The sequence below is a fragment of the Amphiura filiformis genome, chromosome 4, assembly GCF_039555335.1.
Source record: "Amphiura filiformis chromosome 4, Afil_fr2py, whole genome shotgun sequence".
Taxonomy (NCBI): domain Eukaryota; kingdom Metazoa; phylum Echinodermata; class Ophiuroidea; order Amphilepidida; family Amphiuridae; genus Amphiura; species Amphiura filiformis.
The window spans coordinates 57,267,017-57,286,700 of NC_092631.1; the positions used below are offsets into that span (position 1 = coordinate 57,267,017).

At 37.2% G+C, this 19,684-nt stretch overlaps 1 protein-coding gene across 1 annotated transcript in view; it reads left to right on the forward strand.

Moving 5' to 3' along the window:
- The window catches only part of LOC140151122 (sphingomyelin phosphodiesterase-like), a 496,863-nt gene that overhangs the window by 70,814 nt on the left and 406,365 nt on the right, over window positions 1-19,684 (forward strand). The window lies entirely within an intron of this gene.

Here is a 19,684-nt window from a genome sequence, read left to right on the forward strand (position 1 = left end):
GAGGAAATATAAACCCTTACCCTACCTGTATAATCTGTGTTATATTACCAATTGATGGGACAGGGCACTGATTGAGGAATTCATTTATTTTACATACAGTAGACCACTTGTTCTTGATACCACAGTTCCGCGTTAAAAATTTGTCCTCTCCAGAACTGAAGTTAATTACTAATTGTTGAAATAAGAAGGATTATATCATAGAATGTGAAATTTGTAGAGGAAGAGTGGTCTTCCTTCTACCAAGGTGGCACATGATTTGGTATTTGTTGCATTTTGCAAGCCTGTATCCACGATTCTGTTTGCAATTTAACAAATGTCCTCTCCAGCACAATTATGTCATTTCCATGAATTGGTAAACAAACTAAAAAATAAAAATTTCAAAGAGCCAAACCCACAAGAAATATTTGCATTTTATTGCAAATTATGCTTACAAACCACTTTAGTGTTCAAATTATTGTCCAGTTGTTGAGAACACATATGATATTATTCTGCATTGAACTTCGGTTAGCTAAAAATTGCAATATTCCTAATTTAACCAGAATATTAACCCTGTTTGTAGTGGATTTTAAATGCTGGGGATCTTTTATGCAATAATATTGATGCAATAATATTGATGCAGCTATTTCTAAAGTTAAAGTATGCTTTATTATGTGTTAAAAATGTGTCCTATCCAGAACAAATGACACAGGAGGGTCTTTTATTTTAGGTTTTCCATGACTAGTACAACAGATTGACGCAGAATACTCACTTATGCATCAGTGTAGCTATTGGGCAGGTCAAAATGACTATTTCATGAATTTTTCATGTGAAGATAAAGTTTATCCTTAAAATATGTAGTAATTTTGCACCATTTATCTGGATTAGTATCAATTTACTAATTGTTTTATATTGAAACTGGCATATTTAAGACACTGAAGTGTAAAGGAACATACAACAATTATTACAGACTAAATATGAATAAGTATGAACCCAATGTTGGTTATATATACTCTTTCAAAGTTGTGTATTAAATTGTTTAAAAAAATGTCTCCTCCAGACGGCAGCTATGTTTTACACAGCAAAAATTCAATTTAATTTTTTAATGGTTCCTGAGGGTTTGACGCTCTAATATTTTGAGAATTATTGACACACCATCTGAACTTTGAAATGATAATGAATTTGCATGAAATAAATGAGTTTGAATTTTGACCCCTTTTGGGACTCAATGTTGTCATTTATAATGAAATAGCCCTTTACCAGTCCATCCAGCTTGACTAACCATAAACTAGTCAATCCTCAAACTAGTATGCAAATATTCTAGCCTGGTTGGTCTGAATGTGGCATGTATTCCTATTTTTAATATAGTCACGGTTGAAAATATGCAAAATCAATGCAATTTCAACAACATTTGAACTGGAACACATAGTGACACATCTATGATGTTGATTTGAAGTCATTCCAATTGTCTGCTTTCACTGTCACCATGTAACCATTTTCATACCGTACTTGGCTCTGTGAATGATGTTGATCAAGTCACGATACTTTCTGATGTGATATTCCTCAATTCCTGTCTGAAACAACAAAATAAAATATTGATACAAAGTAATAAACATTTTGGTCATCTAAATGTTTATTCATATCATTTTCAGTACCGCGGTATTTATTTAAAAGTCACTAAATAACACATGTTCCGATTCTTTATTCTTGTCTGGGGCTGTGCAATAATTATGAGCACCCCTGGGGGGGTAAAATTCCCAAACGGCTCGCCAAAAATCGCTTGCCCCCCCCCCACCGGCCCGCCAAAAATCGCTTGTTTTCCTGAGCCCCTTTAGAGCATTTTATTTAAAAGCGCCCCAAGAATGTGCGCCAAAAATTGCTTGCCCCCCAGACCCATAGTTTTTGATCTATGACCTCCAGCAAACCACAAGCCATTTCAGCATGAAATACATATTATTTGGATGTTTCTACTTTTATACATGTAAATACATAGGCCTATAAGCACTAAGCAGAGAGGCTGCAATAACCCAGCAAACATTGTAATATTGGCCCAGTAATGGCTTAAACCGGTCTACTTCTGGCAATACCGGACACGGCTGACGGCATAACGCCAGTACAAATCCGATACTATATCAGGATAAGCTGTGCCGTACTTGGTCCATTATTGGGCCAATTGAAGACTACCTGAATATGGCATCGAGCCGGCATGTACATACTGGCCCAGTTGCGGCAGAAACTTGTTGGCCAGGCTTGTAGGCCCGAGTACCGGCCCTGTATTGGCCCAATGTTGCATTAATGTGGGCGTGGTTTTGAAACCCTGACATTTTTTACTATCAAAATACAATATTTGATCATTATCATCTTCATTTTGAAGGGCCACATGTTATTATTATTTTAAAGAAAAGGCAGCGAGTTTACGCTTGTTCCGAATAATTCATTTACTGCCTTGTAAAGAATCTACGTGAGCAAGGCATAATTGTTTTCTGATGACACCATAGAATATATATTTCATTTATCAATGGCTCAGTTTTGTAAGCTTAATTTGTTATCGAACTTTAATACTTTGCACTTCAGGTAATACCAATTCAATTATGCTGAGTGCAAGTAAGTTTCCTTTTCAAAGGAAATAGCTGGTTGAACAGGTGAAACTGACCAATAATGCCTGAACCGGGTAAAAGAGGAATAGAACACTGCACCGCTAGACGTGGACCAAAAAAAAATAATAAAAAGGACCAAAATTGGACCATTACCGTTTACTTACGGTTTCATAATGGGAATGTATTGGCAATATTATATTGGCCCAGTACAGTATTGAATAAATTGGACCTGTACTGGGCCAATTTCAACCCATTTTGGCCCAGTGCTGGCAATATCTATTGGGCCAGTCGAATGCCCGTGTGCACGACCGTACCGGACCAATACAGGCTGCCATTCTTGGTCCATTATAGCAGCTTTTATAGAGCCAGTATCGGGCCGATTGTATAATGTTTGCTGGGAAGAGTCATGATTTAAGATTTAAAGAGGCCATATGATTTTAAGGTTTTTGTGCAGCACTTTTGGACAAAGCTTCTAATGGTGATAAAATTTATTTACACACATTTTACCCGGCTGACATTCCTGAAAAGTGACTTGATATTTGGGTTAAAAAATGCAAAAAAGCTATACCGTAGCTTTTAAACACAATTAAGTACCGTATGCAGTTCAGAATAAGCAGTTCAAAATAGAATAGGCCTAAACACCCAGGCGCAAGGCGTATAAAACTGGATGCCCAACAAGAGCCAAATTTCAGAAAAAGTAATACAATTTTTTAAATTGCCGCATAGCGGCCATCGCGTCGCACTTGCGCGACGCAGGGTGGGTGTCTGAGGGTTGATGTGATCATGTTCCCCTCAGAAGTAAGAAACTTTTGCCAAATGAAGACCTAATTGAAGCGATTTGGTGGACCATTTTTGCACTATTAGTTAGTAAAATCTTAGTTTGAAAAAGCCGAGAATGTGTGAAATGAGCAGTCCATGAAGTCTTTTGTGGGGCTTTTGTGGACAAGTTTTAATTGGCAAATGTCGAAAGCAGAAGCGAAAATGGCTGGCCGCTTGTTTTATCCACTACGCAGGAGGTGTCTGAGCCTGAGGGGGATGTTCCCCACACAGTAGTTGGAAAATGAATGTCCAATTGAAGCCATTTGCTGCATTATTTTTAAACTATCAAAAAAGGGGGGTGGGCAAACTCAATTTGCAAAATTTTAAATGTTACACAAGCGACATTTAGGCCCGGGGGGGCACTCAACTAAAATTTTGGTAGGGGTGTGCGGCGCGGAGCGCCACACTTTGGGACCCAAGAACTAATTTTGGGTCAAAATAGGAGCTTGATGAACTGAAATTTCAACATATTTGTGGGGCTCTGTGAACTACATAAAATCGGCCAAATTATAGGCTTTGGAGCTAAAAATTTCCAAATTTTAGCTAAAGAGCTACAGTTGTCAATGAACTGGAGCATATTGCAAATGTGGGGCTTAGTGCCGAAGAGCCTGAAAAAGGGACCCTTGACCGCCGCACATACCCGTACCACCTTTACATGTGAGTGCCCCCCCGGGCATTTAGGCCTATAAAACTTGAGACTCGCAATTAAAGCATGGATCGATGTTGAAGTAAGCAGAGTCAGTCTTAATAGGCATGTCGACGGGCCAGCAGTAATTTTCACATGTTTTTGTCCGGGTTTTTGTGCCGAGGACCCGCCTTCAAGTAATGCCTAAATTAATCACAGGCCTAGCCCTAGCCTAGGGCCTATAGGGCCTACTTACGAACCAAATGTCCGTTTTTTTAGGCATGGGCCTATGTGCAATGTAAGTATTTCTCTTCTCCTTTTCTCCTCTCTCTTTTTCTCCTTTCCCCCTCTTTCTCTTCTCTCCTTTTTCTTTGCAAAAGAGTGGAACACCTATAAACCAAAATGCATTGCAAGGCGGCATGCCAATGCAAGTCATAGTTTCACCAGAATGAATTAACTTGTGTCTTCTAATGATCTAATAAACTGTTCCATTACTCGTGGATTCAAATTCAGTCAGCAAATTTACCACAAATATGTCATTGTCATATCTCCTAGTCCTACATCATGTTCATCATTCATGTTCTTGAGCTGACATGCATGACATGACACTCTCCGCTCACGGAAAATGAAACTAAATGAGATTTATGCATGTGAAATTACAAGATTTTTTTTATAGTTTATACATACCTATTCGATGCCGTCAGTGGTCAGCCTGAATCCTCTAACATTCTGTTAAATATGTATATGCTTTTGGGCCAAGATATCGCAAGATATACGAATAAAAACCTTTTAAACGGCATCTAATTTACTTTTTATAAGCTTAAACACATCCGGTGATTGATTACAGATTAGAATTTTTATGAAAACTTAAAGACAGCTCGTGGTACTACCAGCTCTGGGCCAGCAAAAGTGGCTTGATGTGGCCCATTGCAAGCGGCTCCGCATTATGGTCCAATCCAAGTGTCACTTTTGCTGGACCACACGAAAGGTCCTTTTGTTGATCCAATCGCCGGTACCAGGTGTGGCCCAACACTGGCCCAGTACTGGACCAAATCGGCCAAGTTCCCTGTGTATTGATATAGATAATGAAAATCGATTTTTAGGTTGCTTCGACCAACAATACCTCGTCTACCCTTAAGGAGGCTGTGTACTCTCAGACATGCATGTAGTAAAAGTGTAATAACTTTGTAATTATTCGCGCAAGACATATAAAAGTATACATTTTTATGAAGGCAAGACGTCAATAAATCTTAATATAAATACAGATTTGGGGTAAAAACAATAATTATGAAGAAAATCACAAAAAAGTAAGTTTTTGGCAATATTTGTTAGGTACATGCATCATAACAAAAAAAAAATTATTTTGTTTTTAGCTCAATCTTGGGGCTCCATTACAAAAAAAAAAAAGTTTTTTAATTTTTTGATATTGGCCTTATTTTTTGAGATATTGACCATATAAGGCTTCATTTTGTACTTTTAAAATTCACAAACGCCTATTTGCACAAAATGATGCCTAAAATCGGAAATATACCAAAATAGAAAAAAATGAGAAAACCGTTTCTTGAGTCGATCATGCTTTTTATGATGATCATATTTGCTTACCTATAGATGCTATATTTATTGAGTTATCGTGTACCTAAATCATCATTTTACCGAGAAAATGAACATTGAAAAAATGGCCGTTGAAGTTTAAAGTGGTCACATTTTGCACTTTCATCGAATCTCGCAGGAGAATGTGGCAGTTTTTATTTTTTCTACCTTACATTACATAAACACCGGGTAAATCCACGGCCCCTTGAGAAGTTTGAGCGAAATCCATTCATAACTTGATATTTAAATCGGGGGAAAGAACTTGAAAAAACCCACATTTTATCAGCTAAAACGGAGCCATTTTGACCACTAGGTTTTTGTGCTTCCGTGGTGTTTCCATAAGATGCGCCGCGCATGCATATAAGCGTAGCGTATGCGTAGCGTATTTGTGCGTTAACAAATTGCGCGATACGCAACGCGATGCGTTGTTGCGCGCGTGTAGCATGCTGGTACAACAAAGATTTTTTTCCTTTTCAATTTAAAAGACGAGTGGAATAGTGATATAAAATCTTTAAAATATTGCAGGTGGAGTTTACAAATCTTGATTTTTATTCCTTGTATTTATAAAAACAAACATACTAAAAAAAACTCAATTTTGCGAAAGAAACAATGTCTAGAGTACACAGCTGCCGTAAGAGAACGATGGAAGGTAAATCAAACTAAATTTACAATGTTTCTAGAGAATGGTTTATAACATAATCCCAGCACCTTACCCGGGAGTAGGACCCGCCACCCATCAAAGATGACTATAGAAAGGGGGGTGATAAGGCCCACCATGGGTTTCTACAGTAAAATTAATGATTTTCATTTCTAATCTAATCTACACAAGCATTTATTAACGCTATACAAAGAACACAGTGCTTTACAATGAAAAACATATAATACAACAGGAAAATACAAAAAGTGAGCAACAAAAAATCAATATGGGAATAAAAATGCGAGGAGCACCGACAGCAAAGGAAAAATCACCCGCTTTTTTGTGAGATCTCAGGGTGGACAGGCGGCTGCAGTCGGCGTGAGAGCGGAGTCGGCGTCTAGCACCAAGGGGATCATTACTTCATTGTAAACAAATAAGCTCTTATTATTTTTATTTTTATAATTATTAAGGGAGTGTTCAGAAATACATTGGTGGGGGCTAGGTAAGTACTAAAACATTTTGAGGTGTCAAAACGTTTTTGACCCTTCATTCACTGATCAAAAAATGCCCTCACCATTTAACAAAGTGAAAACCATTTTTGACCCGATTTGGGTGAAAACAGCAATATTATTTAACATGTCCATGTCACGGAGGCCAATTTATTTATAAAAAATCATATCACAAAATATTTTATATAATCACCACCTAATCACCGTACGCCACTGACCAGCTTATATTGTTATGCATAGTCGCGCTAATTCTCGGAATAAATTTTGTGTTTCAAACTAAAATACGGTAGTTCGCTAAAGAAATATATTTCCCATCTCTAAGGCACATCGTGTGGGTCTATATATTATAGTTTTGTCAGAATATCATATTTTGCCAAAATGTCCAACCAGTACTCCATTTCAATTATATTATGTATAGCAACCTCGGCATTACTAGTCACCGCGCTCTACCACTGAGCTATGACAGCATCTAGTGGCGAGGATTGAGTTTTAGACCTATGCAGTGTTCGTCTGTGACATACCGCCCGGGCATACCGCAAACTTGAGGGCGATCGCCCGTTTTTTTAACGGTGATTTAATTACTTATATATATTATAGTAGGCCCATTCCATGTCAACTCAGGGATGTGCACCGCAGCACCTCTTCAATTTTTTCTTTTTCTGTGTGGTGGTAGATATTGATGAAAAAGTAAAATTCCGAAAATTTGAGCTTCATACTCCATTTCGTTTTCCCGTGGCATCAATTTGAAATTTAGAGGGGTCAGCGTAAAAAATGTGTCGCAACGCGAAAGACGATGTTTGGAGGTCCATGAATGTATAAAGGGAACCATTTACAACTTTGAAAAGTATGTATCCTGGGGTACTTATTTGTGTAGAATTCAAATCTGGCATCAGAAAACTTGTAACTCCTTTACTTTAAAAGATATAGGGCCCTCAAAATGCAACTTCGTCCATCCGGGACCAACTTTGGGGGGTCAAAACTCCAAAAGTAAAAATAATTTTATTGTCCATTTTTTTACTAGTCAGAGCCCTTTTGTAGGACATTACTCTTAACCAATATTGAGCCTATTAGAATATTTTTAGCTGAGATATTACCCATACAAAACCCCAATTGTACATTTGTTGTACATTTTGACCCCCCTGAAAACCAATGTCAGGCATTTTGATCCACCATCAACTTCAGGTATGTTGAAAATATGTCCTTGGACAACATTTCTGAGAGATATTGGCTTTGGGACTCGATGGCTTCAACACATCAGTCAGGTTTGCATTCTCCATAGAGTTGTACATAAGTCATTATACATGCGAAATCAAAATGTGTACAACTCTCAGAATGCAAACTGATGTGTTGAAGCCATCAATATCTACCAAGGGCACATTGAAAAAAATGGGGTTTAACAGAATATCTCAGAAAAAATTGAAGAGGTGCTGAGGACTGAAAATTGATGCCCCTGATTTCTGATGATTCCCCGGATAGACGATGCATTTGAGAAAGTAAAATTGTTGACATGGAATGAATCAGTATATAATATAATACAGATATTGAAATCGTCACGTTGACCTATAATTGTTATTGTTGTTGTTGTTGTTATTATTATTATTATCATTTTATGACGAATCAAATAACCATTTAAATTGTATTTTGCATTGACAGCTCTGGTCATTAAAACAGCATGGAGAAATGAGACATGATGACAAGTGTATAGATAGTACTTCTCAGTATGCACTAGTTAATATGTGTAATGATGGTGTGGCGCAACAGCAATGGACCTACGATAATAAGGTACCAACATTCAGCCTTTGAAAGCTTGAAAATTACGAAGGCTCCAGTTTTACTTGATAAAGTATAGTTTATCTGGTGAAAACGTCGTGTTTATTTATTCTATTTTCCTTCTTTCTTGTTTTTCTGCCAAGTTAACAGGTTAGGATTAGCTTAATTAAATTATATACTTATTCCACGTCGTTTAAAATATACCGCATTACAAAATTTGGAAGACATACAAATTTAATTTCCCGACTACCCATAAGCCAGAGATTCCTTAGGTGACACATTATGAATTAATTTTACCTTACTGTCTGCTCAATTAGCTTAGATTATTGTTATTATTTTAAAGATATTTGACAAAATAAAAAAAATTGTGGTCAAAGTCACCTAAAAAAAGTTTAAGACCAACGTGATTTATACTTTTCAAATTCCAAACTTCAATTTGAAACACCATTTCTTTTCCATTTTGCCTTATTTTAGGCAGTTACTTGGGTCCACCAAAAGGGTTCGTGATCTTTTCATAAATCAAGTCCAATCTATACTCTATCGAATTTAACAAACAAATCTCTCCATCAAGAGGCCTCCACGGGGTAATTCGTATGATAATATAATTATGTACAATAAAAGTTTAAAAAACAAGTGATAGGTAACTTTTATGAATGGTTGTGGAATCGAACAGCGATCTGTGATGATGGTCCACAGGTTTTTGCTGCACGAAATTAGGTGGAGCTCCGTGAGGTATGCGCAATTACGTTTTATGCATAGCATTATTCCGAGCATTATTTTTTCCTAAAGAAATGATGCCATCATTCCTTCCCACGAATATCAGCATTAGCTTGAAATTTTCAGGTACAGTGACTTTACAAAAATTGTTTTCTGTTAGTTAAGTCATTGTTTCAAATAACATTTTCTTGTGCAAAATAAATTAATAAATATGCCAGGAGTGTATTTATATAAGCCAGGCCTATGTGTTCTGAAAACCTTAGTTCATCTTCACATTGATATAATAACGTAATGTTTCAATTGTGTGGGGTTTTACGAATTAATGGCAAATACAGCTATTTTGCCGGACTATTCTTCCTGATGTGGATGGTCGAATATATACTATCGTTTTTTAAAATAAAATGCTAGAGTGAACAATAGCCCATGAGGAGTGACACAAGTCAAGAACTTATATAGGCACCTAGGCACTATAAAAGACAACCACATGGACCAATCAGTGGTTCACAGCAGCTTAGGAACATCAAGAGTGAAGGGGTACAGTAACTTAAGCATCAGACACATGAAATGAGATGCTTATGCGCTCTGCTCTTGAAGTATGATGCGCCGTTGTCAGTTACGTCTACGACTACTCCATCTGGTAGGCTATTCCAAACGTAAACTACAGCCAGCTGTAGATATGGTTCTAGAAACTGGTACTATGAGAGTATGGCAAGGCATGGACAAGCTGGAGCGGGTAGCTCTTCTGACTACAAATGGCTTTGGTAGCAGTGCCTTCAGATCTGGTGGGTACAAGCTGGTGTGTATTTTGTAGAGGACTGTTGCTGCAGCAACTTGACGTCTTTGGTGGAGAGATGTGATGTTCAGCTCTGTAATCGTCGCACACACCTATGATTCCAAGAGCCTTTCTCTGGATAGAGTCTAATAATCCTAGAGTGGTGGTGCTCTGCCTCTCACATCAACTTTGTTTGCAACTCTCCTCAGAGCGCCCAGCTTCTGTCATGCTCTAGATGAGACGTTGGAGATGTGCTTTATCCAAGTCAGCTTGCTGTCAACTGTGATTCACAGGATCTCCAGCCCCTCCTTCTCAGCCAGTTTGGTGGTACAATACAGAAGATCTAGCTTGGTTGGATTCCTCTTTCTTGATATTGTCATTTGATTAAGAAATAGTATTCATATATGGTCATTTATAGTGATTACCTGCATTTGGCGGCCATTTTGGGCGCCATCTTGGAAAAACCCACTTGGGGCCAGTTTATATTTTTTGGAATATCCTGATTATGTTTTGGGGTCATCTCATGAACCTAAAAAAGTTGGTTTGTTTTAGTCCTGGGGGTGCACAGGACGTGCCTCTAGCTCCCCGAGTTAATTAAAGAGCCCAGCCTAAACCCAAGTTGATATAAAGATAAATAATTCCCAACAGTCAGTATATTTTCAAAATGGCGCCCAAACACGGCTGTTTGATGGCATGTAAAACTGAGTCATTTTAAAGAAAAGTTGAACAATGATGGCGCTATTTATCTAAAATCTTTCTCGGATCTTTACAAGGGGTAGACACTTGTAAAATGGTATTAAAACATCAGCAAACCAACAAACAAATGACAAGAAATTTCCAAAACCTTTTTATTGGTATAAGTCATATTATTTGGCTAATTTAAATTAAAAATATGTGTAAATAGCGCCCTCTATTTGTACACAAATGTACAGTTTATGGAAATAAAATTTCCACAAAAAAGCAGAAAAAGATGAATAATTGGATATAGAAAAGAAAATCTATGTTCAAAATTGCTACAAAATATATGTGTATATGAAGTACATTAATAAGGGTGATAGCTGTTGGTATAATTCAGGTCTTGGTAAAAATATTAATAAATGATCACATCAAACAACCGTGCAAAATGGTCGCCAAATACTGAAAAAAAGACTATAAGTTATCATATAACGGGATTTTTCTGAACCAAACTATAACTTTTTGGCTTGATTTAGGGCCTAATATACTTCTAAGATAAGATAAAGGGAAAAAGCATCACAGCCATCAGTGTCCTTCTGTGATAGCACCTAAAATGGCCGCCGAAATTGGCACCAACACTAAAAATGACTAAAAAATTCTCAAATATTAATGCTTATTCAGTCAAATATTAAGTCAAACTTGAGACATCTTTGACCCTGAATGAAAAAAAAACAACAATTAAAATATATAGCAAGTATTGTTTCCTCCTAATACAAGTTTACATCACTAATGATATACATAAATGGGAGTTTCCTATAGCGAATGTATACTTTTCTCACTATTGAGCAGGTTAACATCAGCAATGACATAAGTAAATAAATGGACATTTTCTAAAGCGAGTGTCCACCGCTTTCTACTCACAAACATGTAAACCTGCTAAAATAAATATATATATATAGAAAGTATTCTTTTCCTATTGAACAGGTTAACATCAACAATGACATAAATAAATAAATGGACATTTTCTATAATGAGTGTCCACCGCTTTCTACTCACAAACATGTAAAGCTGTTAAAAATAAATCTATAGCAAGTATTCTTTTCTCACTATTACACAGGTTAACGTAATCACATAAATTATAAATAAATGGACATTTTCTATAGCGAGTGTCCACCGCTTTCTACTCACAAACATGTAAACCTGTTAAAAATGAAGTATTCATTTCTCACTATTGAAGAGGTTAACATAAATAATAACATTATTAACATTAAAATGGCCAATTTCGGCGGCCATTTTAGGTGCTATCACAGAAGGACACTGATGGCTGGGATGCTTTTTCCCTTTATCTTATCTTAGAAATATATTAGGCCCTAAATCAAGGTTCAGAAAAATCCCGTTATATGATAACTTATAGTCTTTTTTCAGTATTTGGCGGCCATTTTGGGCGCCATTTTGAATATATACTGACTGTTGGGAATTCTTTTTCTTTATATCAACTTGAGTTTATGCTGGGCTCTTTAATTAAGCTAAAAGGGTTAGTTTGATTCAGATATAGTATTCATATATGGTCATTTAAAGTGATTACCTGCATTTGGCAGCCATTTTGGGCGCCATTTTGAAAACATACTGACTGTTGGGAATTCTTTTTCTTTATATCAACTTGAGTTTATGCTGGGATCTTTAATTAAGCTAAAAATGTTAGTTTGATTCATGATTAGTATTCATATATGGTCATTTATAGTGATTACCTGCATTTGGGGGCCATTTTGGACGCCATCTTGGAAAAACCCACTTGGGGCCAGTTTATATTTTTGGGAGCATCCTGTTTTGGGGTCATCTCAGGAACCTAAAAAAGTTGGTTTGGTTTAGTCCTGGGGATGCACAAGACGTGCCTCTAGCTCCCCGAGTAATTGGCTCGGGAAAAGAAACAAAGGTGAAACAGCAGGCTGAGTGGTTTTACAAATTGGCACTGCAATCCTTTCGTCAGGACCTGCAGCTTTATCTGGTTGCAGATTCATGAGGTGTTTCCTAACATCTTTGACCTTGAAGGCCATTGAGCACGTTGCTGAATACTGAACTCCAGGAGCGTATTCTTCCGCGCTGGCAAGCTGACATTTCTTCTTCTTCTTCTTTTGGTGAAGTCGGTAAATTAGGTGCACTATGTGCATATCACACCAACTGAAATGACCAGGTGACTCGCATGAAGATTTGTGACTTGAGAAATGCTTTGTTTCGTTGACTTTGAAGGCTTCCACTGTCATAGAGTTTTAACTCACAAGTGTTCAACAAATTTCTGTTGATGGCCCCTGGTATTTCTAGTATTCAACTTGAGATGAGATGTTGGAGAGATGGCTACAAGGTTATTGTGTATTTTGTAGAGCATGGTCAATCTCTTGATTTTTCTCCGTACTCTTAGATCACCCTATTGGAGATCTTCTAGAAGTCTTGTGACTGTTCCTATATTGTTGTATAATGAATGGATGAAATAAATTGATTGATTGATTGATTGATTGATTGTTCCTTCTTCTCTGCTGTAGTTTCTTTTTCAGAATCTGGCTGCTTGTCTCTGCACCCTATCCAGAGATTTACTGTTGCAGATTATGTGTGGATCCCATGCTGCCACAGCATATTCAAGTTCAGGTATCACCAAAGAGAGGTACGCTGTGGATTTAACCTCTTCACTGCAGCTCCACAAGTTGCGCCTAATTACACCAAGGACTCTCTGAACTTTACTTGAATCTTTTTTGGTTTGTTTATGTTGTGGAGATCAATTCCCAATAAAGAAGGGATTCTTCAGACGACAGCGGTACACCACAAAAGTGTATTTCCTCTTGGTGGGGTTCCATGATCCAAAGGATATGGTACCACACTTCGACGGCTTGAAATCCATAAGCCATTCATTCTGCCAGGACTCCAACAGCTTGAGATCATTTTGAAGCGACGATATGTCCTTGTCAGATGAAATGGGTTGATAAACAAGGTAATCGTCAGCGAACATTCTGACTTGCAAGGTCAGCTTGTCAGGCAAGTCATTTATATATGACAGGAATAATAGTGTAAATGGCAAAGGTTTAACAACATTTTTCAGCTTTGTCTTTTGATGTAGTGTAGACGTATATAATTATTATGACATTCGTCCCCATTGCACTAAATGGATTGATATATAGTACAAGACGTTCTACAGCTTTAAAATTAAAAAGATATGGGGTTTCAAATTGAAATTTGGCGTATCAAAAGTATAATTCACGTTGGGTCTAAGGCTGTGCTAACACTTTTCTTTGATGACTTTAACTATAAATTTGTATTATTTTTCTTTCAAATATCTTAAAACAACAACAATCTATGCTAATTGAACAGACAGTAGTTGTGCTGGAGTGACTTTAGAATGACTACCGCCACTTGTGTAAGAACGACGCACACTTACTGCTGCCTACGGAGAGCGTAGGTGACGACTGTCCTGAAAGCGTGTTTCTTCTCTTTTTTATTCAGACACAGCAAATAAGCCAGAATGATTGGTGTCTGGATTTTGATGGATCGCAAGATGGCGTGGTTTATTTAAACAAATGTAACGCAACATCGGAAAAACAAAGATGGGTTATGGACATGCGACAATGGAATATTCCGTCATCAGATAACCAATCAGCACCTTGACAGTATGACACGTGACCCATCATCCAGTTAAAGGGTAATGGTATATCTTGTCATCAGATAACAAACCTAATACACAGAGATGTGCTTGGCACACTAAAGAAAATATCTTCTGTCAGAATGTCGAATCCACGTCTTAAACGTTACACAAAGCGATGGCAGGAGAAGACTGGTTTCAAATCAACATTTTAGACACCGGATATAATTCAATTATGTATATATATATATATACTTTTATAAAACTTGTTCTATGTGGACAATTATTGATATGTCCCCGTGCTATAAGGACGCAACTGTTGTATGAGGACACAAGAAAGTCCTCACAAAACAAGTGCATCCCAAACGGTTGCTTTTTGCTTGATTTCTACTGGGCACTGGTTCAGGTATTTGTCCCCGGAAACCGCTGTCCACATAAGCTCGCTAAAGCATTTCAAAAGACACTCTGCATTTAATATATCATCTGGCCTCCGTTTGGTTTATGGCCTAAGGAAATTATTTAAATGCATTTATCATGTTTACAATAAGTGGTGGCGCTACCCTTCCGGCTTCTACACTGACACCTTCTTAACGGGCCTTCTTAGCAATCAGTTTCAGGGCGCATTACACCACATTAACATCCTAAAATGTGACACGTCAAATCAGGTCGAAAGTTGTTCAAACCGACCCGGGATTGTTGTTCTTTAATTTTTAATTAATACTATATGCAGGCAGCCATGGAAGTTCAAAAAATTGATTAACAACAACAACAAAATACCCTACGGTCTGCCGGTGCATTCGTATTCGTATATCCGTTTTTCATAATCAAACACGTAATAAAGAGCTATAAAGCAAAGTTCACTGAAAAAATAAGATTTTCGCGGGCCGGTGCCCAAAAAAGGCTTGGAGGCTCGAAATTATACTGATATTTATTTAATACATCAAAATACTAGTATGAAAGTTTATCATAATATTAATCACGGCGTGTAGGAGAAATTATTTAGATAGTGGTTTGTGCCCTTAAAACGGGTGCAGTGTCAACTTCCTAGCTGATTCACCCATCTTTCTTCTTCGTCCATGGATCATCACCAAACTAGTTGAAATAATACTCAGTAGTCCCAGCTGGGATCACATTCAGGAAATTAGGAACTTAAGAAGCAAGATATTGAGTTCAGTGGATTTCATAGTCAATTAAATAAAAGTTTACAAATGTAACATTGGACCAGCCCTAGCCTGATGTGATTGTATACAGAACTCTATTGTGGCTTCAATGATGCTACGTGTAATTCGTGGAACTGCTCTGTAGGCCTACATGATACGTTCTTGATCGCAAAGCTACATGTGTGGCTGCTTCCAATGCAATATTGCTGCCGTGTCTTTGGACATGACTACTAATGAAGGTAAGCTTACATTTAATTTAGTAACACTCAAACAAGATGACCGTGTTACTCCCGTTTAATTACATGTCAAATGGCAATATGTAATACCGTAAAACCTCGTCTACAAGCATATATCTTACATTATAGAGTGGTTTTGATGAAAACTAATATTAATCCAGACGCCATCCATCGACAAACTCACTCAATACTATCGTCGCATACGTCTAGGGAGTTTTTCCTTGATAAGCCAGCATCTGAACCTGAGCCTTTTCGCAAGAAAAGCAGTTGGGTCCCTCCCAATAACAGGGTTCCAGCCATGGAGACATACGTGCAGGTTGTTAGTTCCCAAGTTAACAATTCTGCTAATTCTTCCCACAGGACACATGACAACTTACCCAGTGAGGAACGCCAGGCACTCAAGTCTCTCAGAAACAGGACTGACATCATCATCAAGCCTGCTGATAAAGGATCTGCTGTGGTTGTCATGGATCGCCAAAAGTATATCGATGAGACCATGCAACACCTCAACAATTGTACTAACTATGCTCATGTTGATTCTGATCCTACTGACTCTTTCTCTCAACAGATACAGACCACCCTGGATGACATGCATGCTCGTCATGAATTAACTGACAAAGCCCATGCATTTTTTTTCTCCTACAGATTCTAAAGCTGCTCGATTTTATCTCCTCCCCAATATCCACAAGCCCGGGATTCCTGGTCGACCCATAGTATCGGTGATGGTTCTCCCATTGAGAACATATCTCTCTACGTTGATCACTTCATTAAACCCCTTGTTTCTCAGACTCCGTCATACATACACGACACCCCGGACTTTCTCAGGAAGCTTGAAGCCATCAAGGACCAGATCCCTAGCACTGCCATCATTGGCATTTGTGATGTGTCATCACTGTACAATAACATCCCATTCAGTGAAGAAATGTCAGCTACCTGTCTTGAAGTGGCCACACTAGTCCCCATTGATGATTTGAAGACTCTCATGAATCATGTACTTACTAAGAACAATTTCACCTTTATTATGGGAGATCACTATTTACAGGTATTTGGGACATCGATGGGAACCCGCATGGCTCCGTCGTTCGCCTGCCTCTTCATATCTAGGCTTGAAGAGCAGATATGTTGGATGTCTTCTATTGTCTTGCTTATTTCTTTTCCTTTATGTCCATGTCACTATGCATGTTTGTGTGTTGTCTTATCACTCTGCCTTTGATAAAGATTCTGCTAGGATCGAAAGCTCAGACCCTTAAAACTGTGAAATTTTCAAATTAATTATCGATACAAGCATATATACACGACAAGTGCTATTGTATTCAATCTATTGTATTGGCATATATACGGCTGTCTCGTATTACACACTATAGGTAGCTAACTCATTTGGACATCTTTTGTGTTTAACATGCAACACTGGACACACACACAATTTCAATGGGGCTGTCCATGCAGAGACTATCTCACTGCATTGACCAATGGATCTAGGCTTGAGTGCACACACAATGCATCACTGAGTAGTATTATTATCAGGCTGTTTATCAGATAGGCAAAAACATGTTTTGAAAAAGTCCCAATATGCACCCCTAAATATCAATTAATATATCTATAACTTAGCCAATCAGCTGCCAGGAAGTCCCCCTCTGGTAAAGCTGAGTTTATGCTTTCAACTACCCATAGTTTTTCGTCCACAGCTAGCTAAAGTGAAATCTACAGGTTATTTGTATAAAAGAGTGATTTTACTGTAAATTTTCTCCAAATTCCAAGATATTTTAGGTGAGTAAACTGTTTGTATACTATACATATTTATCTAATTCCATGTGCAATTTCATAAAATTTCATACTATTTAGGGGTGCATATTGGATGATGAAATTTAGACCCTCGTTTTAATCGGATTCAGAATTATGCAGTACCGTAGGCCTACCTGCACAATGTACTCTGCAATGACCATGGTAATATCTTAACATTGCACATGAAATTGGTTCAATATTATTATTATAATACACAAAACTTGACTCATCCAATATAATTTGGAATTTAGAGAAAAAATTGCAGTAAAATCAAATTTTGATGCAGATATACTGTAGATTTCACTTCAGCTAGCGGTCATACCCCATGAGAAACTGAGCACATGGATGAGTCTCATGTGTAAAAAATGTATCACCAAATTTTGACAACTTGTTATTTAAAAGGGCATTTCGTGATCCACAGCCTCATCCCCACTTTTTCTCAAAAAAGTTGAGATTTTTATATCACTGGAAACCTCTGGCTACATAATGTTTATGTACAAAATATTTCTTGCAGATTAATTCGTTTAGCAAAGATATCGTGAAATTTGAATTTCGTTCTGGTGCACCAGAATGAAATTACAACGCATTGTCTATGGAGCAGTGTAATACACATAATCATGCATAACTCGCGAACGCAAAATCGGAATCAACTGAAATTTTGGGAATAGATTTTTTTCGTGAATATCTAATGAAAAATGACATAAATAGAGGATGCTAGGATCACGAAATACTCCTTTAAGTCACAAAACATGTAATAAAGTTGATTTGTAGTGACGAATTTTTATGCAAGGTTTCCGAATTTTGCACTTTTTTGGATAATTTTTGGGCCTTGGATGCAAAATTCGGAAACCTCGCACAAAAAATCGTCACTACAAATCAACTTTATTACATGTTTTGTGACTTAAATAACAAGTTGTCAAAATTTGGTGATACATTTTTGGTGGAAGCTCTATAGTCCGACGGTTCTTTATTCCGACGGTTCTTTAGTCCGAAGGTTCTTTAATCCGACGGTTCTTTATTACGAAGGTTCTTTATTCCGATGGTTCTTTATTTCGAAGGTTCTATAGTCCGAATTTTAAAAACGGTTCTTTAGTCCGAATATGAAATTAGGCTCTATTGTCCGAATTTAAAAAAGGGTTCTATAGTCCGAATATGGAAATAGGCTCTATAGTCCGAATTTAAAAAAAGGTTCTATAGTCCGAAATTGCAAAAGGGTTCTATATTCCGAAACGGATACCGTGTTCTTTAGTCCGAATTGGTAAACAGGTTCTATAGTCCGAATTATATTTTCATCATTTGTTTCAGTGTCAAATCATCAATTGTTAAATACAAATCCGCTAAAGTTCAACATGGATGCTTTTTCTGGATATTTTACGTAGCATACATTGACGTTTATCTTCATTCTGGTGGTATTTTCTTCATTTTTTATCTTTTGTTCATTCTATTATAATATTATATACTGTAAGATACTAAATAAGCTACGATGTATTCGATGCATGTAAATGCTGTGGCATTAATGTAGTCATTTTAACAAATTAGTTTACAGAATAGTTAAAGTATGGTTTTATCTTGCGATTGGGGGGTGTAAAATATCCTGGCTGGCTTTTATCAGGGATGCGAGTGGGTAACATGCATGCAATTGGCAGTGATGGCGGCTGGTCCTGGGATTGCTTGTACCTTTTTTGTGTTCGTTTTCATTCTGTCTTTCATTGTTTTTTCTTTCTTTCCAATAGACCGTATCGAATAAACTCAAGCGGAACGGTATAACAATTGAAATGGCAGCCACGTTGGTTCTAAGCTTTAAGTGACAGAGGGACAGGTACCTAGTTCGATTCCAAAACCATTCATACCTATCACATGTTTTATTGTATTTTCGTGCGAATTGGTCTGTGGTACCTTATGGTGGACATAATTTTATTTAAATGAGGACGAGTGACGTAGTATTCGATAGGGTCTATACCTTTGTCCTTTTTTCGAATCGTTCTTCTTTTGTTCGTCGTTTAGTTTTTTCATTTCATTAGCTCTTTCTTAAAATCCCTTTCTCATTTTTGTTTGTTCTATATTCAATTTTTTTTCCGTTTTTTTCTTTATTACATTCTTTCTTTCTTCTCCTTGTTCTTTCTGTAATGTTCATTATTTTGTTCATTATCTTTGTATTCATTGTTCTTTCATTTGGACTTCCTTTTAGTCTTTA